The 17,224-nt window shown below is 39.6% G+C and overlaps 1 long non-coding RNA gene across 1 annotated transcript; it reads right to left on the reverse strand.

The window, feature by feature from the left end:
* Positions 1 to 2,344: 2,344 nt before the first annotated feature.
* On the reverse strand, positions 2,345 to 5,925 carry LOC134821949 (uncharacterized). Its single transcript, XR_010161092.1, has 5 exons — positions 5,833 to 5,925; positions 4,811 to 4,894; positions 4,615 to 4,687; positions 3,705 to 3,855; positions 2,345 to 2,970 (listed from the first exon to the last, which is right to left on the reverse strand). It is a non-coding gene; the product is annotated as an uncharacterized LOC134821949 (long non-coding RNA).
* Between the last annotated feature and the right edge of the window lie 11,299 nt (positions 5,926 to 17,224).

Genomic DNA, 17,224 nt, shown 5'->3' on the forward strand with positions numbered 1-17,224 from the left:
GTTGTGTTTTATTTGTTAGACCGTGTACATAAGATGTTCACTATTTAGTGCTCTTCAAAATCGAATATTGCATAGACATATTTTACCGAGAGCGACCTGCGCGCGTCCTACAGTATGAGACTTACTTACTTATTTGCTGTTTTAGCTGCGCTGCAGCAGGGCCATCAGGTGAAATGACCACCCTTTACTTTGGGCAACCATGGCTATATATTTAGTAATTAGTTACGACATGAAACCGGCACTTACAGGAAACCGAAGGATCAAGTCTAACGCCAGCGACGGTTAAGCCTAGGGGGTGCACCATAAAAATAAACTTGCTCGGATTTAAATAATTTTTGTACCATTGTTTTCTAGAGACTGTGAGAATTTTCATAATACCAAATTTGTCATACCTTTTTGGAAAGATCAGTGAGTTTCGCCTAGGTGCCATATTTGATGGTGCGCGGCTTTTGGAGCAAAATTAGCTGTAAAAGTCGCGTAATTTGACCAAATTTGACCAAATTCGTTGATTTTTGTCGTATTATTTGGATATATCTTCAGTTCCTTGAATGAGATCATTCTGAAAATTGGCGACGACCTTCCAATAGGGCTTCCACAACTGTCCGAAAAATTTGGTGGATATCGGAGTTGATATAGTGATCAAAATGGGGCAAAATACGCTGCTTTTAGCTGTAACATAATGTCTGATGGTTGGATATGCTTTAAACTTTTCGGACACCTTCCTTGTAAGTCTATAAGTAAGCTTACCAATTTTTGTTGCAATCGGAGGTCGGGAAGGATACTTAATATCTATTTGTTTGAAGAAAATTGTGCTGGCCGAAATTAGCGCTAAAAAACCATCTTACAGTCGGCACGCGCGGCTCACTGTCGATGGCGCACTACCTATTAAGCCTAAGGTGTTGACATACGTTGCATGCCACTTTTCGCGCGCGAAGCGCGCGCCGCCGAAGGCGGAAAAAGGGGCATACAATAAAGGGAATCGGACATTTTGGAGGGACGCATATTTTGCGTCCCTATTATCCTATTTGACCAAATATGGGAGTAATTGAGTGAGCTGGCGCGCGCGCCACGAAAACAGCTAAATGCGTTGCTGTTGCAAGTTTTGTGAATTTACTTGGTATCTTTGTACTGTTTTTATTATTTAAACGACTTTATTAAGTCATTGTAACCTTCATGCAAATAAAAATGTGAATGTTTTAATATTTGTGTAAACTAAAATGTAAAAACTTGTAGTTTTGTTCAAAACTACTAAATTTTGTAACACTAAGCCGCGCACTATAAATGCAATAATTAGATTTACTCCGCAGGACATACAAATTTCTTTTATTACGTTTTAACTGCAGGACCTTCATTAGCCAAAATTTACAATTTCGTGACGTTGCCTGTTTGTTTGGTGACTACCAATCTTTTGAACTCATCTTTTGAGAATTCTGGTTAGATTGTTATTACGAAGCCTCTAATTTTTTATTTTCCGTCGCCTGGTTTGCTTTTGCCTGTTGCATCGTTTTTCTGTTCTTTCTCTCTTACCTATTTCTGATGGACGAGTGACGACACTTACATTTCCATGAGAAACTTGAACTTAATGTTTACTTGTTTAATCCTGTCGTCTGACTTTATAGGAACGCAAACCGGGCCGAGCGTGCTAAATCACTCTACAGTCGATCTTCGAGATTGTTCTAAATAAAAAGGGCCCCCGACGGTTGTAACCAATTTCAATCGATGTATTTTCGGACGCTGATTCCGAATCACCCACCATGACATAAGGTTAAAATGATCTCTGATATTTGTGATACGTAACATGTATCAACTAAGGTGTTATACCACGCTTCCTTCGCCCGAAGCTTCACTGTATTGATCATGTCCAGCTCCTCATTTAACCCTCAGATCACACACGATTTCTCGAGCATTCGGCTGAGTACAGAGTAGGGCGTGCACCATAAAAATAAACTTGCTCGGATTTTAAAAATTTTTGTACCATTGTTTTCTAGAGACTGTGAGAATTTTCACAATACCAAATTTGTCATACCTTTTTGGAAAGATCAGTGAGTTTCGCCTAGGTGCCATATTTGATGGTGCGCGGCTTTTGGAGCAAAATTAGCTGTAAAAGTCGCGTAATTTGACCAAATTTGACCAAATTCGTTGATTTTTGTCGTATTATTTGGATATATCTTCAGTTCCTTGAATGAGATCATTCTGAAAATTGGCGACGACCTTCCAATAGGGCTTTCACACTCCTGCGCGCAGTGTCGTGACCTCCCTTCGTCGTAATTAGCTCGTATTCAGATTGAACAATTTTGAAGTCAAATAAATGTGGTTTCTTTTAGACTTAAATAAACAATATGGATGTAGTCCGAAAGTAATTTGTCTACTAAATAACATTTTGAAATTATGAACAAAATTGGCGAAAATTTGCCGTAGATGTGACCAAAAAACTACGCGCAGAACTAAATATTTTTTCATAAACGCGTGAAAATTTTTGAGTTTAACATTGAATATTTTAGCTTGGTTATTGTAATACTTAATTTTCAAGTCTCTATCCGATAACTAAATATTTTATCTTTACGACAGTATAAAATTTGTTTGTATATTTGCTAAATTAAAAAAACAGTAGCAATAGAAACGTCGAAGGTCTTGCGCTTATTTCAGTCCCAAAATATACCCTAATCATAAACTTCATAAAACCCACTGAAAATGATGTCTACAGGCATATTTAGCCCTTACACCTTCCCAAATCATTTAGCAAGGATTCAGAGCCAGCTTTTAAAATTAGCTTTCGAATAACATTGTTAAGACATAAAACTATAAATAAATGAGTGCGTTTTTCTCTTTCGTCTCAACAGTTTCTTTTTCATTTTAACACTATATATTAGTAAAAGCAATCAGCGATCTTTATTCATCATTAAGGGAGTAAAATAATTGGTCCTCGTTAATGTTTAGTGTCTGATTACAGTTTCGGTCCGACCTCCACACCTGAAAAGATATTGGGGGTATTATCAGTTAAGTAAATGGAAAAATCATATTTGCATCATAAAACTATGAAAACTAATGTTTTTGAAGGCTCGCCTATTCGTTTAAGCAATCAAATAGTCAGTGCAAAGAACAGTTGAAGGCACCGGGAATGTTTCAAATAAATCCTCTGTCTACTATCAGACCACACACTCCACTATGCACTTCAATGTATCGTATAACAATGGCAGTTGAAATGTGTTCCCGCCATTTTAAAATCAAAAATGTGCGCAGCATCTTACGGGTTATGCGCCGTGATCAACGGTCACGGCGCAATGGTTCTGCGCCGTGACCATTGATCACGGCGCATACACATTGCGTTTAAATTGTCGTATAAATGTCCAGCTTCTCTGTGAAATTTGGTTGACTCGACTAATTTAAAAATTTAATACTCTTTGTTTCATTCTAGTTTAATTGTATTTCTATTATGGTCGGAAAGAATTATAATGTTTTTTTCTTCTACTGGGCCACATTCAGCCTGTCATTCCGCCATATTTCCAACGGCTATGAACACTAACATATGAACACTTATATGAGCCTGGCCCCATGTAAGATGTTTCTTTGTAGTCAGCAGTGTATTACTATTTCGGTTTTATAGTCGCATTTAATTCAGTAAATATTAATGGTTTCTTCACCTCTTCAAAGTTCAATGTAATTGGTTTGGAGGTCATTTGAAATAAGGAGGTAAAATAACTCACATAGCTTCCAGCAAGTTTCACGGATATAGTGATTGAGTTTCTAGTCAACCTAGCCTCTTTGCCTGACTGATTTCTTGTTCGGCAGGGTGACTGCTTAAACGTCAACTTCAACCTCTTCCACTGCATCGAATCGTACTAGTAGAATTTGTACCTGAAATATTACATTTAGTTTAGCGACCTTCACATGTGGGTCAAACTGAGTAACATCTGCTTATTTAGTCAAACATCTAGTGTGGCCTTGCCCATCGGCAGCCTGTCCGATACTTGGAAGCTGGAGAAATGTCGACTCCAACAGTCCTACCAGCAGTTTTTTGATGACATGATAAGGGCGATTCAACCGCAAGTCAGGTCAGGGAGAGTTTGGAGACCAGACAAGGAACTAGATTGTGCTGAGAGGGACTTAGTCTGTGAAGCGGTGAGAGGAATGGTCCAGCCGTACAGCAGGGCAAGGATTGGTTTTGGAGAATGGAAGAAACCGTGGAAGAAGATGAACGCCCGGGAACAACAAGCTGAGGTCCTTCAGAGAGTTAAAAGAAACCTCGAGCATGAAAGTGAAGTTCAATGCGGCTCTCTTGAGATGCAGTCAAGATGGGGACAGTGGAGGGAAGAGGTTATGAAGACGGACATGAGCTGGCACACACTCTTTAAGTATGGTGATTCGCTCACAGGTTTTATGCTCAGTGCGACTTATGGTACTGTGGTCACACCAAATTGATTTTTTTAAATAATCCAAATACAGGCAGCGATTTAGTCAACTTAAGTTTGTCATTTATGTAATTGAACATTAAAAATGTATCCTTCATAGAATTTTGTATTATCTCGAGGGTATAAAATTGTCAATTGAGAAACACGTCATAAATCTAAACAAATAAGTTCATTAAAATAGCTATCAATCAGTAAATGAACGAACCTGTACATCTAGATGATGTAGGTCCACCACTTGTAACTTGTCAGACCGGTTGTTGTACAGCTTCCTGTTCAGCCTGAAAACACATTTCTGTTACCATGACAACGTTACCATTACAAGTTACCCGTGATGGGGAGTGTCATGAGGTTACGTGACTGATAAAGTTAATACACCTCCTCCCCACTAATAGTGCACTAACCTGGAAATGAGGGAGTAGACTCCAAAAAGTGAGGACCAGCGTCATGTCAGTAACTTTAAAAAAAGCCCGGGCCTATTTTAGATCCTTAAATTAGTGCCAGGAGTCTGTTTTGTGGATTATATTGTTGGCTTTAAAGGGATTTAAAAAGTGTAAACAGTAGGGTATTTATAAAACACATAATTACTGAACACGTGTCGAGATTAACTTAAAACGTGAAAAATCAATAATCAAGTAATCACACGTTTCCTTGCCCCTTCCCTTGTCTGAAAAGTGAAAACTATCCCCTCCCCATTCACCGAACGTGTGTCTAATCACGAGCAATTTAAATCAAACACGTAAAAAAAAGTAACACATAAATGCGAGTACAGTGGCAGTCAACTACATGAATGGTAGTCAACTGATAGTGCGGAGAAACACGGCACACACGTTAGGCCAGGAATGTTCCGCGCCATATAAGGAATAATTCACTGGGTGTATAAATAAACAATGTGGTTGGGCCGTGAACTGGTGGTATTTTTTACACAACTTGTTTTAGTGTGCTTGTCAAGTCCTGTGCTCGATTATAGTAGTATAGAAGTGAGGCGGAACACCATAGTATGAAGACACAGGCACTTTTAGAGTCCATTTTAATATCACTTTTCACGCTCAGTGCTTCAGACTTTAAAGTAAAACTGGCACTTTCCATTTTAACTTCGGCTAATTGATCCCTTACCAATATAAGATAAGTTGTAAATGTAAGTATGAATTGTGGGTCAAATAAGACAGTAGTTTTTATGTTCTTATGTGACTTTTTAATCTATAATTCCCGGCCAAAAACTCAAAATTGGCCGGGGCCGGGAATAAACACCTCCCCCGGCGCCGGGAATCCCGGTCGTTCAGTGCATTACAGCACAGTAAACAGAGCCAAAGTTGTTACTTGTCAAATGCTAAAATAGAATCTCTAGAATACAAATAAATTCATTCGATCAACATCGAAAATGACGTCACAACGACGGTAATGTCAATGACGTCACGAAGCTCACTTGAAGTTTTTGCTGCTGTCTGAGTTTATCAGCTTGTTCACCAGTCTCTGTACTTCTTCAGCGTGCTGATTCAACAGCTCCTGCGGGAGATGCTTCTTGTAGCGCTTTTAGCGTCTTTCACCGCTTTTAGCTTCTCCTGAAATAATAGAGAGGTAATATTGTCTTCTTTCTCTAATAACAAACAAAATAATAAACAAACAAATAAGCAAAGTTTTGTCTGCTTTCAAGCTCAAAAGTAATAGTAACACTAACACGACTCACGAGCCCTTTAAAGCTTGTAATAATGTAAGGCGTGACTGTGTTTTCTATGGACAAAATTATTTCAACCTAATTTCTGCATGACAATGTTTAACCTAATTTCTACATGACTGATCCAGCTATCAGGAAAATTTAAACATCTAATAATTTAAAATTATATCATTAGAACTAGAAGTTCATTTAAAAGTATCGAAATCTTAGTTCTATTTTTACAGTCACCTTTTTAACTATTGAGTTCAATGATTGCTAACTTTGATTTACTCTTTAACTAAAATTTGCTGAAATTAAAAAGTTGTATGATAAAAAGGTACACAAAATCAAAAACTTAGTCGATTAAACTCGTTTCTAGTCTGCGTCCAAACTTACTTATTATTATTAAAGTTAAACGTTAGAATTTATAAATAATAGTAAAACAGGATTTAATATCTCCCAAAGGATCAACCTCGTGAACTGTAACTTCGATTTAATAAAAGGCTCGAATAAAAGCAAAGAGGTTACTAAGTACTTACCTATTACCCCCATGACATAAGGTTAAAATTCTCCCCTAACGAGATATTGGCGAAAAACTGTCTCGATCACGTGATATGACCGTATAAGGAAGTTAGCCTAATTTCTCTATAGTGTTTCAGTATATGCTTTTGTAAAGGATTTGGTTAGGGTTATGCCGTTAGGGTTGGGATCTGCTTAGAGGGTTATGGTTTCCGGGTTTCGAATAGTTGTTTAGGGCCATCTACAGAACGGGTTGAAGAAGTCACGTGACAGGCGATTGTAGAGTGATTAATCATCATCCACCATAACTGCCATCGTAAACAGTTAATTAATTAGGTATCAACAATCAAGCACAATATATAATACAGCAGGGCTGATTACTGCTGACACATTATAAAGCAACTAAGAGCAGAAATATGGATGATGGAATAACGCGAGGCAACAGTGAACTGGGCGCAATTAAGACGCGAACAGTGAACGCACGAGGTGTAAAGCTCAAAGTGCTCCTTCATCAATTATGTTCACTCTTAGACGGATTTGACACGCGAAATTGCGCGGCAATTATGCGCGGCGCGTAAAACTTTTGTAAACCTTTCGGACAAGGGTTAAATTATTTTTCTACTGTCAACACAGCCCAAGTTATACATGTTTTAATATCAAAAAATGTCCAATTTTTTTGTATCATTTTTAACTAATTTTTTTTTCAAATCGCTGCCACATCAAAATTATTTTACGAAAGTACATTAAATTTTCACAGAAAGCAAGCTAAATCGTTTTAGAACTATATTAAAAAAGAATTTAATATTAAAAATGTTAAAACTTTAAAATTATCAATTGAATAAATTGCCAACGTCCAAATATTTGTAAAATACGACGAAGAGGGGTCACAACACTGCGCGCGGCAGTGTTTCACAACTGTCCGAAAAATTTGGTGTATATCGGAGTTGATATATGATATAGTAATCAAAATGGGGCAAAATACGCTGCTTTTAGCTGTAACATAATGTTTGATGGTTGGATATGCTTCAAACTTTTCGGACACTTTCCTTGTAAGTCTATCAGTAAGCTTACCAATTTTTGTTGCAATCGGAGGTCGGGAAGGATACTTAATATCTATTTGTTTGAAGAAAATTGTGCTGGCCGAAATTAGCGCTAAAAAACCATCCTACAGTCGGTACGCGCGGCTCACTGTCGATGGCGCACTACCTATACAGAGTAGACTGATGGGCGCCTGCATAGGTCCAACGAAACCCTTAGCAGAGCGTCATAACGACGCTCACCCCATGGCTAGCGACAAAGACGGAATCGAACCTGGGACGGCCTGTGAATGCAAGGCATTTCACAAGCAGGCAGCTAGACAAACGAATGGCGAACTACGCCATAAGAGCCCAACTATTTACACTAACGAACTTTAAACTTTTGCTAATTTAAGGTAGTGCGCCATCGACAGTGAGCCGCGCGTGCCGACTGTAGGATGGTTTTTTAGCGCTAATTTCGGCCAGCACAAGTGCGATTTACGCTTGTCATACGTTACCTGGGGACCTCAGGCTATCATGTTCATTAACATAGAGGTTCGGCGGAATGACAGGCTGAGTGCGGCCGCATGGTAAGTCATACGTTGCATGACCCGCCGCACACGAGTGCACGGCTCCCCCTGTATCGCCATATAGTGAAACGACCGTGGGGGTCGCAACGTGATACAAATCTACGCCAGAAAACCACCTCCATATATCCCTGTCCCGCATCAGGGTTCGCAGTTCCTTTTTAGAGTTTGTCCCAACTTCCTTCAGTAACATAAACAAGTAGCTTTGTCTTGGTCGGCCTTGCTATAGTGAAGCGACAGTGGGGGTCACCACGTGATACAATGTATGACTATGTGCTCGTAGTCATATATGTGTGAAAAGATGCCGATAATACTTCCAGATTATTTCTCGAATAAATTCATAAGTAACCTTATAGAATAAATCATTTCTATAATTACTCACGTTCAAGTTGCATGACCACTGACTAAAAAGGTTCAATTAACTCCGATATTAGATTAACAAATTATCCATAAACAAATTTTCTGTGTCTTCCTAACTAGAATTGTAATCGTTTTGTAAACGGAAAAATTCGGGAATTGAAAATGATAACATAATATAACACCAAAAAATCGGGACAGGAATATTTTCAAAGCACAGTACCATGAAAATTACCAATGTTCGAAGTGAGTTGGGCGACATCATGTCAAATTATTTAAGCAGGGTTCACATCATCCAAAGCACGGTTGGTTCACATTATCTTTTACTTGAACAGTGACAAATTTTAATTTAATTTAAATTTATCACAGATCATAGTAACAGACTGAAGTGTAGCACAGTTTAACTACAATTTAACTACGAGAATACAGATATATCTTGATACAAGTAAGCGGACAATGAGGAATGTTGACTGTTGAGACCAAATATGATGAGCACAGCTGTCCGTATATAGCTGCTCCACTTCCAGTTCACTACCATTCAGTTCTCTTTAAGTTTAATATGGTAGTAAACTGTGCTACACTTCAGTCTGTTACTATGATCTGTGATAAATTTAAATTGAATTAAAATGTGTCACTGTTCAAGTAAAAGATTATGAGAACCAACCGTTGATCGTGCTTTGGATGATGTGAACCCTGCTTGATTCAGTGTCAACTTGTCAAGGGCCGGTTCACATCATCGCAAGCAAGTCTGTGTACTGTTATTATGCAGTCATATGATCTGGTAACCATCAGGGTCAGGGTCAGGGTCAGGGTCAGGGTCAGGGTCAGGGTCAGGGTCAGGGTCAGGGTCAGGGTCAGGGTCAGGGTCAGGGTCAGGGTCAGGGTCAGGGTCAGGGTCAGGGTCAGGGTCAGGGTCAGGGTCAGGGTCAGGGTCAGGGTCAGGGTCAGGGTCAGGGTCAGGGTCAGGGTCAGGGTCAGGGTCAGGGTCAGGGTCAGGGTCAGGGTCAGGGTCAGGGTCAGGGTCAGGGTCAGGGTCAGGGTCAGGGTCAGGGTCAGGGTCAGGGTCAGGGTCAGGGTCAGGGTCAGGGTCAGGGTCAGGGTCAGGGTCAGGGTCAGGGTCAGGGTCAGGGTCAGGGTCAGGGTCAGGGTCAGGGTCAGGGTCAGGGTCAGGGTCAGGGTCAGGGTCAGGGTCAGGGTCAGGGTCAGGGTCAGGGTCAGGGTCAGGGTCAGGGTCAGGGTCAGGGTCAGGGTCAGGGTCAGGGTCAGGGTCAGGGTCAGGGTCAGGGTCAGGGTCAGGGTCAGGGTCAGGGTCAGGGTCAGGGTCAGGGTCAGGGTCAGGGTCAGGGTCAGGGTCAGGGTCAGGGTCAGGGTCAGGGTCAGGGTCAGGGTCAGGGTCAGGGTCAGGGTCAGGGTCAGGGTCAGGGTCAGGGTCAGGGTCAGGGTCAGGGTCAGGGTCAGGGTCAGGGTCAGGGTCAGGGTCAGGGTCAGGGTCAGGGTCAGGGTCAGGGTCAGGGTCAGGGTCAGGGTCAGGGTCAGGGTCAGGGTCAGGGTCAGGGTCAGGGTCAGGGTCAGGGTCAGGGTCAGGGTCAGGGTCAGGGTCAGGGTCAGGGTCAGGGTCAGGGTCAGGGTCAGGGTCAGGGTCAGGGTCAGGGTCAGGGTCAGGGTCAGGGTCAGGGTCAGGGTCAGGGTCAGGGTCAGGGTCAGGGTCAGGGTCAGGGTCAGGGTCAGGGTCAGGGTCAGGGTCAGGGTCAGGGTAAGAACCCAGTTGATTGGGTCTGAGGTCACGTGATTATGAGCCTGGGGTCACGTGATTATGACGTCACCAGAGCATGCTTGTGAATGTAAGTGTAAGTACAGCTGCACTGTACTTTACATCTAATAATTGACAAAATTTGCGACCTTGTTATAAACCTATTTTGATGACCATTCCTGACCTAAAATGCACATATTTTCTTCCAAAACGCAGTTAGTACTTGTGTACTAAGTGGTGGGTATGCTGCTCATTTCCCAAAAAAACAGTTAGTACATGGTACTAAAGGGGATGTCCAACCCCAAAAAAAACCCATTTTACCTCAAATTTCAATCTTGGGAATGGGTTTTGAGGTTTTTTTGAATTTTTTTGGGTTTTTTATAATTTTTAAATGTTTTTTGTAACATTTATCTAATTCGACTACATTGAAAACAAAACCCCTACTAAATAGTGGGTACAATTTGCCCATTTTCAAATGTTTAATGAGCTGTTTAAAGCAATTTCTGGGTGGGTATCTTATTTTATATACCAAGACACAGTTAGTACCGTGATTTCTCAACAGTTAGTACCGCAAAAGCCGGCAAAAGGGGGTGGGTGTCCTAAATATTATCCGAAAAAGCAGTTAGTACCGTAAAGGGGGTGGGTGGGTCCTTTTTGTAAATTCCAAAACTGCACTTAGAGTTAGTCAACGTCACGTACGGCAATTAGTACTTGATCCCCCCCCCCCATCCCGCCCGCTATAAGTAATAGCTTGATACAAGCCAGCAAGGTATCTTGATACAAGCAAACTACAGCGGAATTATTATTTAGAACGGCATTCTTTTACTTGAACATTTACAAATTTAAATTTAACAATTTAGATCATATGAACTAAACAATCCTCGCTCTTTTAACAGGGTGCATCACAGTTTAACTACGCTTAAACTACGCGACTACAGATATATCTTGATACAAGTTAGCAGACAAGGAGGAATGTTGAGACCAAATACTTTTTGTTGGGGACCGGCCCGAAGTACCAGCCAATGTTTACTCAAAAAATAATATATATAATAAGTGTTATCAATTCAAACTCAAAACTCATACAAGATTAGATCTCATTAAAACGATTAAAATGTATATAATAGAGCTTGTCGAAACAAAACATAGCTGAGCACATATAAAGTTGCCTTTAGTTGAAATTATCATATTAATATGCTTTTAGAGTTGTTAGAGTGGAAACAGGCGCATAGCTACTGCTAGCTAGCTATTCCAAAATTTTTAAAATTTAACGACTGTTATCAGTCGCATAGCGTCATGCCGTTTTTGCTGGCGAATTGATGGCAGTGTAACTGAGATGGTATGCAGTGAACTTGATTCTGTGATGGCGTGCTTATGAGACAGATTTATTATTAGCATTACGGTTGATGTTGCGCTCTGATTTCCTTAGTCCCGTTATATTGTATAACATAAAGTTAGGCCATTCGCGTCTGCAATGCCCTCGTTTTGTTGATCAATGAGCATGTTTTTTATGCACCTTTTGTAGATGTTAAGGTTGAATAGACTTGGCAAGGAAGTTGCTGCGACACTATATCTGTTTATTGCTAATAGTGGACCTTTGTAGAATACTGAATTATTGTAAGGGTGTTTACCGTATTCATCTGACCATAAAGTTGTAAGACTCGAATCCGGATCGGCGACGTTAAATATTGGTGCACTGTTAGGTATTGTTTTCTTTATAGAGGGAGGCACTAGACTTGGGAAGTTTTTTAGCTTATGTATAAAAACTAATGCGTTCTTCACGATGATACTTTGAACTGTCAATATTTTGTGTACATAGAAACCAGACTTGGTACTTGCTGGTGGTGTACCATCTTTGTACCAGTAATTAACAAAACCTGGTAGTATTGCTCTAAGACCCATTTTCTGTTTAACAAATAGTGTTTCTATATGGGATTTGGCAGCAAAACCCCAGACGAGGGAGCAGTAATTAAGGTGAGACTGCACAAAGCTGTGATATATTTGTAAACGTGCTTCCAGAGGCAAATATTTTTTAAGTTTGTACATGACTCCAATGTATCTGGCCATTTTCATTTTCATGGCAGAAATATGTTGCGACCAGTTCAGTTTGTTATCTATTATAACACCTAAGAAACGGGCTTCTGTTTTTCTTTCGATTGTGACACCAGAAATTACTACATCGCGATAAATGAGGTTTCTTTGTCGAGAAAAGATCATATAATTCGTTTTTTAAGATTTAGAGCTAATCCGTTGTTATCTACCCATTTAACTAAGACATCGCTAAGAATTTTGAGCTTATCATAAACCTCGTTTATATTTTCTCCTGTTAGGAAAATGTTTGCATCATCTGCGTACATGATGAAATTAGCTATTTCTGATATTTGAGGAAGATCGTTTATGTACAGGGTGGGCCAAAAGTCAGTACCCATACGTTGGCCTTAACAGCTCCGCCGTGTTTTATATTTGAGAGCTGTTGCTTTGCAGATGGCATACTGTATTTACTGGTTCGAGGATTCCGTCGTCAAAATTTGAAAATTCGAATATTTTAGACCACGCCCATTCAATATTAAAACACCTATATTGTTTTCTCTGAACATGCTGAACGCCTAATTTTTTCAGAGACGGTAGATTATCAAATGTTGCATATGATCTGAAAACATGAGGCAAAACGGATTAGAAATGACGAAGTTATCAAGCATTTTCTGTATCTCGTTAACAAAATTGACTGGGTGATTATGTGACACCGTGACACGACACCTTAATTGGGCACCCTTAACAATTCCCATAATGTTTAACGGGGTAGTTAACGGGGGACCTTATCACGTGATTAGGTAAACCAATCACCTGATCACACGTAATGAATAAACTCGTTATGCTTCATATCTCGGTCATCTGAGAAGCTACAGTTCTAATTCTTTCAGGACAAACGTAATTCGAATGGCCAAACACAATTCAATAACATTTAGCTTGATCCGACTATCCAAACTATCAAATAAATGTGAAAATGAACCTCCATTTGAAAAAAATGAACGCGAATATTTTTCGAGTTGACAAATTCCTCGAACCAGTGGTGGTACTAAGTCATACCAGAAAGAAGTATTTAAATTGGGCACTCAGTGACTGAGCTATAAAGGCCAACGTATGGGTACTGACTTTTGGCCCACCCTGTAGATTATAAAAAGGAGAGGTCCCTAAATTGAACCTTGGGGTACACCGTAAATAATTGGATTGGCTGAGGATTCAGAGGATCCAATTGATACAAACTGGTTTCTGTTCATAAGATATGATTTAAACCAGTTTAAAGCTAGACCTCTTATGCCATAGTGCTCGAGCTTATTCAGGAGTATGGAGTGATCCACAAGGTCAAAGGCTTTGCTAAAGTCAATCAAGAGGAGCAAAGTAACTTGCTTTTTAGACATTGAATTGAGGATTCTGTCTTTAGCATTAAGAAGTGCATGTTCACAAGACCTACCTGGGCGGAAGCCGTATTGATTTTCACAAAGTATATTGTAGGTATCCAAGAAATTTATGACTCGATTGTGCATAAGCTTTTCGTAGACTTTTGAGAAAGTGGCAAGTAGAGATATCGGTCTGTAATTTTTGATGTCAGTTTTAGATCCACCTTTATGTACAGGAACTACTTTTGCCGTTTTCAAGGCTTGGGGAAAGACCCCTTGTTCGAACGAGCTGTTAACAACGTGGGCCAATACAGTGGTAAAATTATGACAGCTGTTGGCAATTTTGAGTGGTTGGATTTTGGTGTCAAGAGTAGCTTTATTCTTAAATAGGTTAATAACGTCTTGAACTTCGGTAGTTGTGACTGGTTTTATGTAGATACTATTTGGAGAAGGGTTACGTAGTGTCCCCTGGGCCCCACCAGGATCGAAAGTGGTCCTACTACTAATTTCAGATTTAATTTTTGGAGCGATGTTTGAGAAGTGATCATTAAATTTTTCTGCTACTGCTGCCGGAGTGCTGACTTGTCCGTTTTCGTCCGACAGTTTTATCGATGTAGGTTTGGCTGGTTTCCTATTCAGAAGTCCGTTAATCATCTGCCACTGCTTCTTAGAATTATCTTTGTGTTGTTCAAAGAATTTTTTTATTTTTTTTTTTAATTTTTTATTTTTTTTTTTTATTTTTTTTTATTTTTTTTTTTTTTAATTTTATTTTTTTTTTTTAATTATTTTTTTTTTAGTGTATGTTTTTGACTTTGTCAACGTGTTCGGTGCAAAACTTTTTCAAACGGTCATATTTTAGCTGGTTCCTATCAACTGGTTCCTTAACAAAATCATGATATGCCTGATTTTTACGTTCTATAGCTTCTTCAAGCCAGGGCAGTATCCATGGTTTGGGATTAACACGTTCATTTTGTCTGCGCTCGGACTGTCTTTTTGTCGGGTAGGCAGCGTTATAAATCCTGTTGTAAGCCGAATTTAAACAATCAAACTGCTGGTTAGCATCAGGGGTATTTGTTAGTATTACAGACCAATTTTCTTCCATTATTAAATCTCTAAATTTATGGTTGCTGGCCTCATTAAAACTACGTACGTTGGTTTGTGTTGGATTTTGATTATAAGATGCGGAGCGGTAACTGCTGGTGGATGTATTATCAAGATTAATTGTTGTAACTATCGCTAAGTGATCCGACAGATCTGTCGTTAATACGTTGCAGCTTATTGTATCTTCAAGATTGTTCGTGTAGATATGATCAATAAGCGTGGCACTGTGGTCTGTTATGCGAGTTGGACGTGATACAATTTGGATGAAACCGTAAGAGGATGCAATATCTATAATGCTTTGACATGCCTGGTTGCTACTGTGCTTCAGTAAATTTAGATTAAAATCTCCATGTAACGTCATATGTTTGCGAGAGTGTCTTCCCAGGTTGTGAAGCGTACTTTTAAAAATTTCAAGAAATGCTTCAGGTTTTCTAGCGGGAGAGCGATAAACATTTCCAATTATCTTTATTCTATTATATCCTTTACACTGGTGGATCTTGATAAATTGAAATTCGCCGCTAGTATTTGAGGGTTCAGGGTTGGGATTGAAAATATCAATTTTATCAGAGTCAGCTACACGTTTGTGTATGTATATGGCAAGCCCCCCACCTTTACCCGATGTGCGGATGGGATCTTGGATATACGGTTCATGGAATCCATTTAATGTGATGTCGTTTATTCCGTTAGGCAATTTTTCTAGTGTGCAGTTAGTTTCGTTAAAACACAATACATCATACTTATCATATATTTCTATATCTTCTCGTAGTTGATCAATATTTTTGAAAAGGGATCTGATATTCATGGAAAATGTTTTAAGTTGAGAGGATGTCGACCTTTTTACGTTACGTTGCTGTTTATACTGACAGTGAGTTAGGAAAGCCGAAATGTCACTCCATGTTGAATCCTGGTGCTCTTCATTGGTCATGGCGTCTCCAATAAGATTACATCGACTATTTTGAGCGTATGGATTATAAATAGCGCAATTAAGCTTATTGTAGTCATCGTAAATTTCATAGTAAGTCGCGTAAAATCCAGGAATAAGACTTTCACAACAGCTTGTACAACCTAAATTTTCCTTAAAACATTTGACGTGGACGTTGTTTTGGCACCATGAACAGCTGCGGATGTTTTTGGAAGAATAACACCAGCCGCTACAGCTACCACATTTTATTTTGATTTTATGACCAGAAGTATCAGTAACATTTCCATTCGCTGCCATTTTAAGTTAACTCTTATGCTTGTGGAGGAATTGGAGAATAAAAAATGTATAAATTTATAAATAACGTAAAATATATCTATACTAGTGCAAATCAGATTCTTTCACGAAAACCGGAGGTCCTGTATGCTACAGAATCGTGATCTGAGTCTTATCTACTTATTTGTTAAAAATATTCGCTAAATCAAATGTTACAATATAGTGCCCTTATCTCGATTTTCGGGCTTATCAGTATGATAATATGACTTTACCTAAAGTGTATATTAAGTCGTTGTGATTTGTATGTGTGAAATTGTTTCGTTGTGTAGTTTTGTGTGGTGATTTTTGCTATTTAGTTGTTTGTGAAGTTTTCGAAAATACTGTACGATGAGCACAGCTGTCCTCATATAGCTGCTCCACTTCTGACTTCCAGTTCACTAACATTCAGTTCTCTTTAAGTTTAAGTTCTTTGTTTGGGGGGGGGGGGGGGGGGGGGGGGTGGATTAGATATTAACTACAGTACAGCTGCACTTACACTCACATTCACAAGCATGCTAGCTCACCTGGTCCAATGAGCGGTAATCGGAGAACAAGCTCTGGTGACGTCATAGTCACGTGACCTCAGGCTCATAATCACGTGACCTCAGACCCAATCAACTGGGTTCTGGCCTGGTCAGCTCCCTGTTACCCGATCTTGAGGCTGCAAATTTTCTCATGCCAAATTCATAAGATTCTTAATGAGTTGTGCGAGATGACAAATGATACACATAGGCCGTAGAATTATGAGGACTACCAGATCCTGGTGAAACCTAAGCGATCCATGATATCACGACAGGCCCTACCCCTTCAGCCCAGACAATTACAGAGCGTTAGCAGTTGGCAGTTGTATGGATAAGTTGTTCTCTAGCAAGCATTATACTTGAACGTCTCTTACACTTCAAAAAGCTCTACTGTCCTGACCCAAAAGAACAGCTTGGACTTTCGAAGGGTGCCCAAACTAACGATCACATTTTCACCCTCAAGACAGTCATTGACAAATACACAAAAAAAGCTCGTCTTTATGCATGCTTTGTTGATCTAAGAAAGGCCTTTGACACTGTATGTATGGACCTCCTTCTGTGCAAAATTGCATTCCTTGGAATAACCGGTAACTTCTTCAACTTCTTCAACTGCTTAAGTGATATTTACAAAAACTCAATTGCCCATATAAAAATTTCCAAACTCTTGTCGCCTAAAATTAATAT

Source organism: Bolinopsis microptera, chromosome 10 (assembly GCF_026151205.1).
Source record: "Bolinopsis microptera isolate Bmic1 chromosome 10, MBARI_Bmic_1.0, whole genome shotgun sequence".
In the NCBI taxonomy this organism is placed as follows: Eukaryota; Metazoa; Ctenophora; class Tentaculata; order Lobata; family Bolinopsidae; genus Bolinopsis; species Bolinopsis microptera.